Genomic DNA, 13,156 nt, shown 5'->3' with positions numbered 1-13,156 from the left:
ACGTGTGGGAAAGGTTCTTTTCATTACAGGAAGGCTGGGACATTCTAGCCATCCAATCACAAACAGAATCTCTACTTACAGAGTGTGAAGGCAAGCACTGTGCAAGAGCAGACAAGCACTTTAAGCATGTTTAGCATGAGGGTGAGTGCATCCGTGCCAGAGTGAGGCTTATCAGTGCTTTTATGGGTTGCTGTACACAGGTGTACACATGGGAGGAGAGCTGGTCTTGTGGTAGCAAGCATGAATTGTCCCCATTGCTAAGCAGGATCTGCCCTGGTTGCATTTGAATGGGAGACTACATATGAGCACTGTAAGATATTCCCCTCAGGGGATGGAGCCGCTCTGGGAAGAGCATATAGGTTCCAAGTTCTCTCCCTGGGTTCTCCAAGATAGGGCTGAAAGAGACTCCTACCTGCAACCTTGGAGAAGCCACTGCCAGTCTGTGTAGACAATACTGAGCTAGATGGACCTATGGTCTGACTTAGTATATGGCAGCTTCCTATGTAAATAGTGTACGTGTGGGAAAGGTTCTTTTCATTACAGGAAGGCTGGGACATTCTAGCCATCCAATCACAAACAGAATCTCTACTTACAGAGTGTGAAGGCAAGCACTGTGCAAGAGCAGACAAGCACTTTAAGCATGTTTAGCATGAGGGTGAGTGCATCCGTGCCAGAGTGAGGCTTATCAGTGCTTTTATGGGTTGCTGTACACAGGTGTACACATGGGAGGAGAGCTGGTCTTGTGGTAGCAAGCATGAATTGTCCCCATTGCTAAGCAGGATCTGCCCTGGTTGCATTTGAATGGGAGACTACATAGGAGCACTGTAAGATATTCCCCTCAGGGGATGGGGCCGCTCTGAGAAGATTACCGGCATGCTCCCATGCAGAATGTTCCAGGTTCCCTCCCTGGCATCTCCAAGATAGGGATGTGCAAAAAATTTCGGGCACAGAACGATCTGTGCCCGAAATGAACAATTTCGGGTGATTCGGGGCCAAACCGAATCACCCCTGATGTCCCCCGATATTTTTCGGGCACGAGCCGAATCACCCGAATTTCGGGCATGAAAAATTCGGGTGATTCGGTTCACGGTTGATTTTTGGTGAATTTTTAAAGTTTTAGTGACTTTGGGGCAGTTCGGAGACATAGCATGGGATCTGGGCAAAAGTAGTGGGGTGGGGTGGTAGTGCCAAATGGGTGCAGACTACCACCCCAATTTCAGGGGGATTGGGCACAGGGCTGATTTTTTGAGAATTTTTGAAGTTTGGGTGTCTTTGGGGCAGATTGGGGGCAGAAAGTGGATCTGCCCCAAAGGAGTGGGGTGGGCTGGTAGATAGTGCCTAATGGCTGGAGGCTACCACCCATCCCCAATTTAAGAGTGATTGGGCAGAGGGGTGATTTTTGGTAAATTTCTGAAAATTTCATGTCTTTTTGATTTTTGGTAAATTTCTGAAAATTTCATGTCTTTGGGGCAGATTGGGGCATATTGGGGCAGAAAGTGGGGGCTGGGGCAGAATAGTGGGGTGGGGTGGTAGTGCCTAATGGGTGGAGGCTACCACCCCAATTTCAGGGGGATTGGGCAGAGGGCTGATTTTTTGAGAATTTTTGAAGTTTGGGTGTCTTTGGGGCAGATTGGGGGCAGAAAGTGGATCTGCCCCAAAGGAGTGGGGTGGGCTGGTAGATAGTGCCTAATGGCTGGAGGCTACCACCCATCCCCAATTTAAGAGTGATTGGGCAGAGGGGTGAATTATGGTGAATTTATTTGTATGAGGTTTGTCTTCATAAGGTGAAGTGTGCTAAATTGATTACTTCCTCATATTATTCATAGTAAAGGAAAGTGTGAAAAAGTGAAAGTGGGGTCATGAGAGTTGTTTAATTGAAAAATAGCTCATTTGCTATGATAGAATGTGAATTCTCATTCTATCATAGCAAATGAGCTATTTTTCAATTAAACAACTCTCATGACCCCACTTTCACTTTTTCACACTTTCCTTTACTATGAATAATATGAGGAAGTAATCAATTTAGCACACTTCACCTTATGAAGACAAACCTCATACAAATAAATTCACCATAATTCACCCCTCTGCCCAATCACTCTTAAATTGGGGATGGGTGGTAGCCTCCAGCCATTAGGCACTATCTACCAGCCCACCCCACTCCTTTGGGGCAGATCCACTTTCTGCCCCCAATCTGCCCCAAAGACACCCAAACTTCAAAAATTCTCAAAAAATCAGCCCTCTGTCCAATCCCCCTGAAATTGGGGTGGTAGCCTCCACCCATTAGGCACTACCACCCCACCCCACTATTTTGGGGCAGATCCACTTTCTGCCCCCAAACTGCCCCAAAGTCACTAAAACTTCAAAAATTCTCAAAAAATCAGCCCTTTGTCCAAACCCCCTGAAATTGGGGTGGTAGCCTCCACCCATTAGGCACTACCACCCCACCCCACTATTCTGCCCCAGCCCCCACTTTCTGCCCCAATATGCCCCAATCTGCCCCAAAGACATGAAATTTTCAGAAATTTACCAAAAATCAGCCCTTTGCCCAATCCCCCTGAAATTGGGGTGGTAGTCTGCACCCATTAGGCACTACCACCCCACCCCACTACTTTTGCCCAGATCCCATGCTATGCCCCCAAACTGCCCCAAAGTCACTAAAACTTTAAAAATTCACCAAAAATCAGGATTTTGCCCAATCCCCCTGAAATTGGGGTGGTAGACTCTACCCATTGGGCACTACCACCCCACCCCAAAATTTTGCCCCTGGGCCCCTTTTTACCCCCCTGAATCGATTCGGATTCAGATTAAATCCGAATCTGAACCGAATCAAGGGTGATTCGGGTGACCCAGATTCGGGCACAAAACAGAACAGGGGTGATTCGGTTCGGGTCCGAGCCGAATCACCCGAAATCCCGAATTGCACACCCCTACTCCAAGATATGGCTGAGAGAGACTCCTGCCTGCAACCTTGGAGAAGTCATTGCCAGTCTGTAGACAATACTGAGCCAGATGGACCAATGTTCTGACCTGGTATATGGCAGCTCTCTATGTTCCTATGTACAGCATCACCTTTTTAAAAAAATGATATCCTATGAGGGCTTTAGTCATGACTAATTTTCTCATTCATTTCAATGGTACTTAGTCTGGATCCTACCCTTTATGTTTAAAGCCTAAATGTTTTGGGACCAGCATTTTCTTTCATACTAACCTTCCTGCCTGCTAAGAACATCCATGGAAGCCCTGTGGTATATCCAACTATTATCTGAAAACTGGTTGATGGGGACACAAGACAGGGTCTTTTTGGCTGTGGTGTCTCTGAAGCTCCCTCTCTGTTGGGAGATCCATTTTATAACCATTTTGTTAGCATTTCGTAGATCAGTAAAATTATGTTGTTTCACTGTGCCTTTGACTTGGAATAGTTTTTCTTCTGCCCGCCCCAATTTCCTGAGATTCTATATTGATGTTGGTTATTTTGTGCTGCAGAGATTTTGTATGAAGTGATTTTATTTCTTTTAAAATGTTGATTGCTTCTTTTATTAACTTTTTTTATTATGATGTAAACTGCTTTGGTGGCTTCTTTGGGACAGAATTTTATTATAAATATAAAGAAACTGAATTAAATGTGACACTGGTACTGAACAGAACAGAACGTGACACTGGTAATACCACTAGGTTTTCATGGGAACTGATTAGATATTCATAGGCTGCTCCTTATCTTACTAAACATTTACTGAGGTCCAGTTCTTTCTTTCCAATACTTTGGAGAAATGAATTAAGGGCCCAGGACAGACATAAAGGTCATACCTATGTAAGCGCATCAAGAATGTATATTCACTCGGAGGTGCCATTTTGGGGAACCAGTCTTCCTATGTTCAATCTGGTGACTGCCATGATTTACTTGACTGAGAAAAAGGGTTATTACTGCTACCGAGTTTTCATGAATCACAGTGCCAACATTTTTATTTGGTGTATTGATTATGCCTCCACATGGGATTTCTGGGTTGGGCCTTGAGCCTCATGGTTGCATAGTGTGCACACAAAATATTTACATGGAGATGCCTGGTAAACTCAGTCTGCCAGGTTTAAACATCTGGAAACATCTCTGAGGCACCCTGATCAAACTGTAGCTTTAAATGTTATAAATCATGCAAAGCCTTCATCTAAAATGTTGACAGATTATTTGAAAATTTTTTACAGGTTTTAAAAACAATTTTTACATTTATTTATTGATTTAATACAAACTTTAGATGGCAATTTGTGTGTGGAAACATTATTGTCTATGGTTTTCTAAGTGTTGTGCTATTTAAAATTCATTGTTTTTCACTGACTTTTGTTATCATCATTTGTTAGACCAGGGATAGGCAATCCTGGCTCTCCAGCTGTTGAACTACAACTCCCATCACCTCCAGCCACAATTTATTGTGCTGAGGATGATGGGAGTTATAGTTAAACAGCAGCTGGCAAGCCAAGTTCCCCTACCCCTGGGTTATATTTAATAAAGATGGGTAAAACTGGACTTTTGGCTCAGGTGAGACCTGTGCAGCACTAAGATCCTTCTTTCCTTCCTACTCACTCATTCAGCTTTATCAGGTCAGTGGGGAATAGGGCGACTTTCCAACCACAAAACACTTAGGTTTAAACAAAGCCTTAAGAACATATCAAGGGGGAAATAAATGGAAAATTGCGTATATACGTGGTATACACACAGAGAGAGACTCTATTCTATTCACTGCTATGCTTATGTCGAACGATGCAGCTTTGAAGTGCATTCTTCATTAGATGTTCTTAGTGCATGAAAATAAACTACATTCATTCCTCCACCTATCAAATGTATATGTCGTCACTAAAGAGAAACAGTGTCAGCACAGCCATCCCCCCACCCCATTGCCTGCCGCCCCCAAGAATGATCACTTAGTAAGTCAGATATATTCTTAACTTGTGCTGCTTAACACCAACACCATCATTTTGCCAACCATTACTTTGTGGCCAAGAAAAGTCCCAAAACAGAAATCCAAATGTATCATTAATTTATTGCATCATATGTGCATTTTCAGAAACCATTCAAGCAGCAGACAAAAGCAGTACTGTCTGAAGCACAGACAAAAACAGAGCCCAATCAAGACAGCAACCAATAAAATGTAATAGCTGTTTAAACATATGGACACATATAATAGATGTTTAAACATGCTGCTGCGGAGGCCATGGTACTCAAATCTAAAAAGATAAGGCAATGTTTCCTTACAAAGCATAACAAACCAAGGCACACATAGGCCAAAATAACTCCTTGCTTACTGTGTGTTGAGGGACAAAATAATCAGTGGAAACACAAACCTCTTTAGAGTTATTAGAACGTCAGTGGAAAAGTCAGATCTGAACAAAGTGTCTTGTGTGTGCTTAGCATTTCATTTTTATTTATAGTCAGAAAATATGGCAATGAAAAAGGAAATGAAACCATGTGTGCATTATTAACAACATTGTTTTTTTAAAAAAACCAAAACACTCTACACTGTATTAAGGCTAAGGCTACTTTCAAGTCTTTTTGTAGAAGCTCAATCCCTCAAAAGTCAGGAAACACAAGTTAGACATAAAAAATTGACTTTGGGTATTTGTTTTGCATTACAGACATGATAGTAGCTTATTAACAGGATTAAGTTTTGGAAAGTTGACAGCACAGCCTGCTCACCAAGACGAAGGAACTGGTGTCCTTCAAGATAGTTTGTGTAGTTCTCCAAACTCTTAAAACAATCCTGAGTAAACTAACTTTTATTATTTTAAAAGGAAGATTCTAGACCTCATTGTAGAGTAGTTTGATGGCAAACTTTTATATGGTAATCCTAGATGTCAGTAAGTGACACACCTCTACCGTATTTAATTCTGCAGTGTCATCTTCCAGACAATCTTCTTCACAAAAGGGTGAACTGAAATATTCAGTGTTGTATATATGAATCATATGCATTCCCAGCAAACCATCCATTTTATACTTTGGAGTTGTGTGTCTTCATACATTTTGAAACAAAAGTACTTCGTCGAAATGATTATTCACTACAGTTCTACTTAGCCCAGGGCTATGCAACTTTGGCCCAATTTTAGACATTATACAAAGCATCGACACTGTATCCAGGTTAGCAAGTATGGAAAAGTAGCAGAGTTGTGGTGAGTTTGGTTAGCTTTAACTTCTTTTTAAAATCTTTTATTAAGTTTTGGAAGTGCCTATTATGTTGGGCCTATTAAAAGATAATAGTGAGGCGTCTAAGTGATCCCTCCTTTTTTGTTTCCTTGGTGGTACCTCCACGATCCTCTTTTTCTTATGAACAAGCATTCACTTGGAAGCCTGACATAGTTTGAAGTAGACTGATCCATCTACTAGGTGTTTAGGTTGGTCACTTCTTTTGGGCATAGGCAGCCAGGAGGGACTCATCCCTCAAGGATTCTGCCTTGACATCCTGAAAAGGATGGGGTAGCAAAGGTGCATTAACATTAACCGTAGCAACTTGTATTGTATATTTATAGGAACATAGTAAGCTGCCTTCGACTGTGTCAGACCATTGCAGATGTGGCCGGTGAAGGTGGTGCCGGGAAGGTAACAAGAGGAACCTTTAAAGCAGCAGCACACTGCCCAACATCCCCCACAGATGCTACCCCGCCTACAGCAAAGGGCAGCATCCACGCAGGATGCCAGCTGCCTCTGGACCATTGGTCCATCTAGCTCAGGGTTCTCAACACAGATTGGCAGCAGATTCTCCAAGTCTACTTGCAGGAGCCTCTCTTAGTCCTATCTGGAGATGCCAGGGAGGGAACTTGGAACCTTCCGCATGGAAGCATGCAGATGCTTTTCGCAGAGCAGCCCAACCCCCTAAGGGAAATATCTTACAGCGCTCACATATACTCTCCCATTCAAATTCAAAGCAGGGCAGACCCTGCTTAGCAAAGGGGACAATTCATGCAGACTTCCAGAAGACCAGCTCTCATCCTAAATCCATCCAGCATACCTCCCTGTTTCATGGAGGTTTTTTCCTTTTTTGCTGAGGGCTTGTGAAGGTTAACGCTTCACAAGGTGTTTTATTTTAAATCATAGTTCTGTGCTACTGTTCAATAAATAAGGTTTTAGCCACAGTTATCTCAGTCCCCCATGTCTGTTATTCTTCTGGACCTGGGCACAATGAAAACCTCCATTTTGTAGATTGACTGATTCTATTTATTGTGTCAATTCCTTCAGATACAGAGACTAAAACAACTATTCTAAAGACATAGAGACAGTAGGAGTGAAAACCAGCAGTGAAAAGTGATGTTAATAAGCCCACAAGAAACATCAACCTTGTTACAGAATTGACATAGAGGAGCCTCAATATTTCATTTGTCTTAAAGTATTAAGGCAATTGGAATGTGGAGAATTATTAACACTATAGTAACATCAGATAGGTCTTTACAACTTTTACAGTTGGTGGGAAAAAATGGAAATCTGACTTTCCCAACCAAACTTTAAGATGCAGTGCCAAAGAAAAGACTGTAAATTGCTAGAACTTGGAGACATATCGAGCTATTATCAGGTCTCTGGGCTTCCTTCAAGATTCTTCAGCAAATCCTCAATAGTATATAACAAAGCTCTCTATAAGTCAGGCCTTTGGAAGGGATGATCTTGAAATTACAGATTGAAAATGTACAGAGATGTTAAAGAAAGAGTTATTTAAACAGATTGGACAGGAAGCCCCAAACCACCAGAAACAGAACTGAAAATAATTCTGCTTGCACAGAAATTACATCAAGAGACAGATAAAGTCTGTTGAAAAATAGAGCCATTAATGTCAAGTGAATTCATAACTGAGTCAAATTTGCCATGAAGACGAAACCACTATTTTATCATGGCTGAAGTACAGGAAGCCCAGTTACATGTCTAGTGCTTAAGAATGAGCCAGGAAGTCCCTGGTTGAAATATTTGGGTCAAATAGATCATTCAGACCTGCATATTTTTGTTGTTCTTAAATAGCAGTTGCAGGAGGCTAGGCTTATCTGAGTGGATGATGCCAGCTTCCCTCCTGAGGGAATATAGCAGACGGCGGGGGGTGGGGGGGACTCCAATCCATATCAGGACCATGGCAGAGGGTGAAAGCCTACTTTCATCCTGTAGTCTCAATCCTAATGCCAGTCCCCCTGCAATGGCACTATTTAGCCCCTCAAAAAACCAAACATGTGCAACCAAACAACATGACCAACTTTGGTCCTCAGCTTAGCTATGAGCTCAATGGATGGCTATAGTGTTCGTCTTTACAACAAGAGGCAGCATTAGTTTAACTTGGGTTGTTGTAAGGTTTCCTAAGATCACATCTGTGAACTGCTTAAAGCATGGGGGAAATAGTATACATTAAGGCTGTAATGCAATGCTTCCCAATTTCCCTGCCACATTCTGAGGTGGTGGTAACATGGGAGAGAGTGGATTTCAGTGATTTTCATGGGGAAGGAGAAATGGGGGCACATGCTCAGTGGTAACAGCAGTACTCCCTCACTGGCTTCTGCCTTTTTTTTTTTTTTTTTTTGCCAGAATGTCACCTTTAGAATGATGTGATGATGTCACATAGCAATATATGCACTACTGGAGAAGTATCACCGCTACCATAAAATTGAGTGGGGTAGCAAGATAAGCGCACGGCTAATGAAAAATAAAAGCTTATTTTGGCCCCCCTTTCATCTCCTGCTCCCCCCCCCCAAAAAAAATTGAAGCCAAAAGGTCTCACTGGAAAATTTTGATTGAGCCCTAAATATTACTGCTGCTACTACCACATAGACACATCTTTTCACCCATAATATAAATTCTTACTCAAAAAGTAAGAATTTATATTCTGGGACATAAGATGTGTCTATGTGGTGGTAGTAGTAGTAACAGTAATATTTAGGGCTCAATCAAAATTTTCCAGTAAGACCTTTCGGCTTGAATTTGTGGTGCATTTCCCACCACAAATTCAAGTGGTGCATTTTCCATAGAGTGACTTAATATATAGCTTTTAAAAATTTACTTCTATTTCTGAAAAGGCAGAAACAGTGAAGCAAGTCAACCCTAAAGAGATACTTAATATTCAGGAAAGTATATTGTCCCAGTTCCACTCTAATAAAATTTAGCAGGTACTGAATCAGTCTAATCTAATCAATCTACACCAGTGCTGGCTATTTTTTCACTGTGACATGTTGAAGCAGCTCTGATTTTGAAGACTTGGAAAACAGCCATTTTACTTTTGCATTTCGTGCATTTAAACCAAATAAATTAGCATAACACACGTTGCAATGGATGTGTTTCTCCTGGTCCTGCAAAGGAAGGAAGGAAGGAAACTTTATTGATCTTATGGACGCTGTGCAGAAAGAAAGCTGCTTGATACCTTTCCTAATATATCTTAGAACCTCTGTGAGCCTGTCCTATTATTATCAGATAAGAACATATAGTTGAATGATTAACTGCAGCTTCTTTCAAGAGCATATATGCAGCCCCCATCCAAGCATTTATCAAAATTCCTTTATTGGGGTTAGGGAATAAGTGAAAGGAACCTCAGAACAGGAAACATTAATTACTATGCTCAAGCAAAAACAGGAGCACACATTTTATATTAGATCAGGGCAGGAATGGTCCTGGTAGACAGCAAGCAATGGCCTAACAACTCTACTTCAATCAGTTATGTTAGCTGACACAGTTACAATGCTTTTCATGCTTACATGGGTGTATTTTTCATTGTGTCCAACTGGATTTGTCATTTCCCATGGCTTCTAGCACTCCTAGACACTGCACTGGACATGCAGTAAGGTCTGAGGTCTGAGTTCCTGCCACCACCACATTCCTGGGAGCTCTCCTGACCACCTTGGTCAGTTTTCCCATGGGGCCAGAATGAGGCAGGTTTCAAGGACCCAATCCATTTCCCACCCAATTAGAAGTTCAGATTAATTTTATGCAAGCAATTTTATTCTGGATAAAATAAAAGTCTTCAGAGTGATGCTGATGTGTGCTATGGAAGCACGGGCCTTATTTTTACTTAGTCCTCAATAAGGTCATCACATAGCCAAATCTGGCTGGCTCTGTGACATCATAACTGAAGAAGGGCTATTTTTCAAATAAAAAATGTGTCAAAGCTGCAGCTGATGAGGGCTGTCACAATGGTGAAAGTGCTGCTTCTACCACTTGAATTCCAGGTTGTTTGTGTGTGTGTTGGAATGTGCATCAGGATGCAATTTTTCTCTTTAACACTGTCCTGTTAAAAAAAATGGTGAGAAAAGTATCTTCCAGAAAGGTCCCTCCACCTTTCTGAAAATGTTCCAAAAAGCACCCTCCTGTTTCTGCTTAGCTACAATTTAACATACTGAACTACTGATTCGACTTAAGAACCCAAAGGAGGCTCCTGGACAAGTGCTGAAGACAACGAAATGATGACATGAACAGCTGGCAAGAAATGCAAGCATTGTTGCCAGTGAGCAGGATCAAAGACTGAATGCTATCAGATAACATTGCTTAATCAGGATGTCACAAAGGAGCAGTTTATCTATCAACAGTCATGCTAAAAGTAATGCTAACAGTCATGCTAAAGTAAAAATGCAAACGTTGTTACTGATTGTTTAAACTGAGTCAGGGAATTTAACCTAACTTCTCAAATGACTATACATCCATCAAATAGTAATCTCATAATAATAGTAGTCAGAAGCAACCATAAATTAAAAGAAAAACATGGCATAATCTACTGAACTGTGTGGATTCCTGGAAGAATCCAACTCAGCTTGACGACCTTTGTCCAAGCTTTACCCAGATTCAACTTCCATTCATTCTGTAGTAATTCTGCTTTGTCAGAAGATTGTCCTTGGTTTCTGCATTGTCTACATCCATCCAATTGGCATGTTTTTACAAAACAAGTCGCACAAAGAATGCAAATGATAAAATTATCTTCTCTGAAAGCCAGAACAAACTTAAGCAAGTGGTCAGGGTATCCATGACTCAGGACAAATTTTTACCTCTGAAAGTTAGTTGGGAATATAAGGTTCCAGAACTATGTCTCTGGCATGGTCCAAGTGATTTTCATAATTGAGTCAATCAGAAATTAAATGTATTAGGCTACGAGGCAATCTTGAAAAAATTGCTTAGAAATTTAGCTTTATATGGCAATACCCTGGGAGCTATGTAAACCTTGCTCTTCTTTTTAATTTTTGGGTTAAAAGTCCTCCATAAAAAAAATCCTACAGCTTTTTGCTAGGACACATGTAAAGGAACAGCTTTAAAAACCTAATTTTGTACTTATTCGGTGTACAGGTTTTGGACTATACCTTTTGCACTTCTTGCCCAATTTTGGCCCCAGAGGATTCAAAATGACAAAAAGGTATGCAATGTATTGAAACAATGCAAAATGTATATAACATATGGAATAAATCTGGTTTTTCAAATTTCACTGAAGGAAAACATAGCTCCTAGACACCCAAGAGTTGGTCTTTCCATTGAAAATTACACACAATTTTTATTTAGTTGTGCATTCAGCTTGTTATCAGAAACTATGCAATAGTCAGAGCAATTCTAGGACAAAATATCACCTTTTTAATCAGTGGGAACTCTGCCAGTACCATATTGCTATATGTGTGCTCAATTTTCACTTCTTATAAAGCAGAGGCGTAACTAGGGAAAACGGTGCCCGGGGCAAGCACTGAAATGGTGCCCCCCCACCGCCCCCCCACCCCCACCGCGCCCCCCCCCGCCCCCCCAACATACAACATTATACTTAGGTTTTTCCTCACAAGCGCCCACCGCCGCCGCCAAGCCAGGCCACTGACTGGCTGCCAGGTGCCAGCAAAGCAATTGGGGGGGGGCGCAGGTGGCACGGAAGGGAGCGCTCGTGGGGAAGGGGGCACCGACGCGCTCCCTTGACTTCTGCAGCCCTGCTGCACTGAGCAGGAAACATTTGTATTAACAAAAAATAAAAAATTTAAAAAAAATTGGTCATGGCGGCGCCCCCCTCGTGACCAGAAAAGATGGCGCCCGGGGCACATGCCCCCCCTGCCCCCTCTATAGTTACGCCTCTGTTATAAAGTAGTGTAGAGCCAATGCATGGACATTTCAGAATAATTTCTTTAAGAACAATGGTAACTGCATATTCTTTCATGGAAAAATAATCTTATTTTCCTTATTTGGCAGCAATAAATAAAATTGGTTCTCATAAAGCTAAAGCAAACAATATTAACATATACAGCTCTTTAACTTGATAGACATCAGTGCTTTCAGTGAAAAAAACCATATCAAGATCAATACTGATCTTGCAATACATATAACTGTACAATGTATATAACTGTACATTTAATTTTACAAGAGCAAAAATATAAACATTTTCTAAAAGAAAATCTATTTTACATTTCTTCGTTTCAAAATCACAACACCTGGTTCAAAAGCATTCTCACCAAATATATCTTCAGTTTCAAATGCAATATTAGATAACTTTTTCTCCATGGTTTTACCATTCTGGTCTATTCAATCAGTGCAAAGTAACCCAGAGGCATGACAGGAATGCTTTCCTCCTTGACATTTCACTCGTTTGCATTTACAGTGTATTCTCTCCAGTATATTATCTGGCACACTTGTAATCCAGGTGATGGCAAGCACCTTGTCTTCTACATGCCATCCGTGGCCTTGAGGTGAAGGAGCATTCACCATGTGAAACAGAGAGTGCTTACTTGTAGCAGCTTGATAGTTTCCCTTTGCTATGCTTGCTAGTTTTTGCTTTTGTATAGAGCATTGCATGTAGGTGGCATGTTCCACTTAAGAAATGAGGACTACTATGCAGAACATCCTGAGACACAAACCCTACTTAGCCATTACGATGTGGGAGTGTACTAGTATTATCTGTACAATAGTACATGTCTTTGTGTGAATTACTGTTTCTGTGTTCATTTTAAAAGCGTACAAGATCCTCAGTGCCTGGTACAGAAAGGCAGTGTAATGTTCAGAAAGCAAGTGTATTCAACATGTGTGAATAACTATCTGTGTACAGATCTGTACCTTTGTACACTGAACACTCGTATGTGTTGGCATTATTCAGCTGTTCTCACGAACAGCCAAGACTGGGCTAAGGCAGCTAAGCCTGGGCTTGGCTGCCTGTGTGCGAACCAGCGGGCGTGTGATCCATATGCCCTGACCCGCCCAGATCTGGTA

At 41.5% G+C, this 13,156-nt stretch overlaps 1 protein-coding gene across 12 annotated transcripts in view; it reads right to left on the bottom strand.

Annotated features, from left to right (window-relative positions):
- Positions 1 to 13,156, bottom strand: part of NAV3 (neuron navigator 3) — an 840,967-nt gene that overhangs the window by 413,989 nt on the left and 413,822 nt on the right. The window lies entirely within an intron of this gene.

This window comes from Hemicordylus capensis, chromosome 5 (assembly GCF_027244095.1).
Source record: "Hemicordylus capensis ecotype Gifberg chromosome 5, rHemCap1.1.pri, whole genome shotgun sequence".
In the NCBI taxonomy this organism is placed as follows: Eukaryota; Metazoa; Chordata; class Lepidosauria; order Squamata; family Cordylidae; genus Hemicordylus; species Hemicordylus capensis.
The sequence above is the reverse complement of the archived record's forward strand: the minus strand, read 5'-3'. Positions and strand labels throughout refer to the sequence as shown.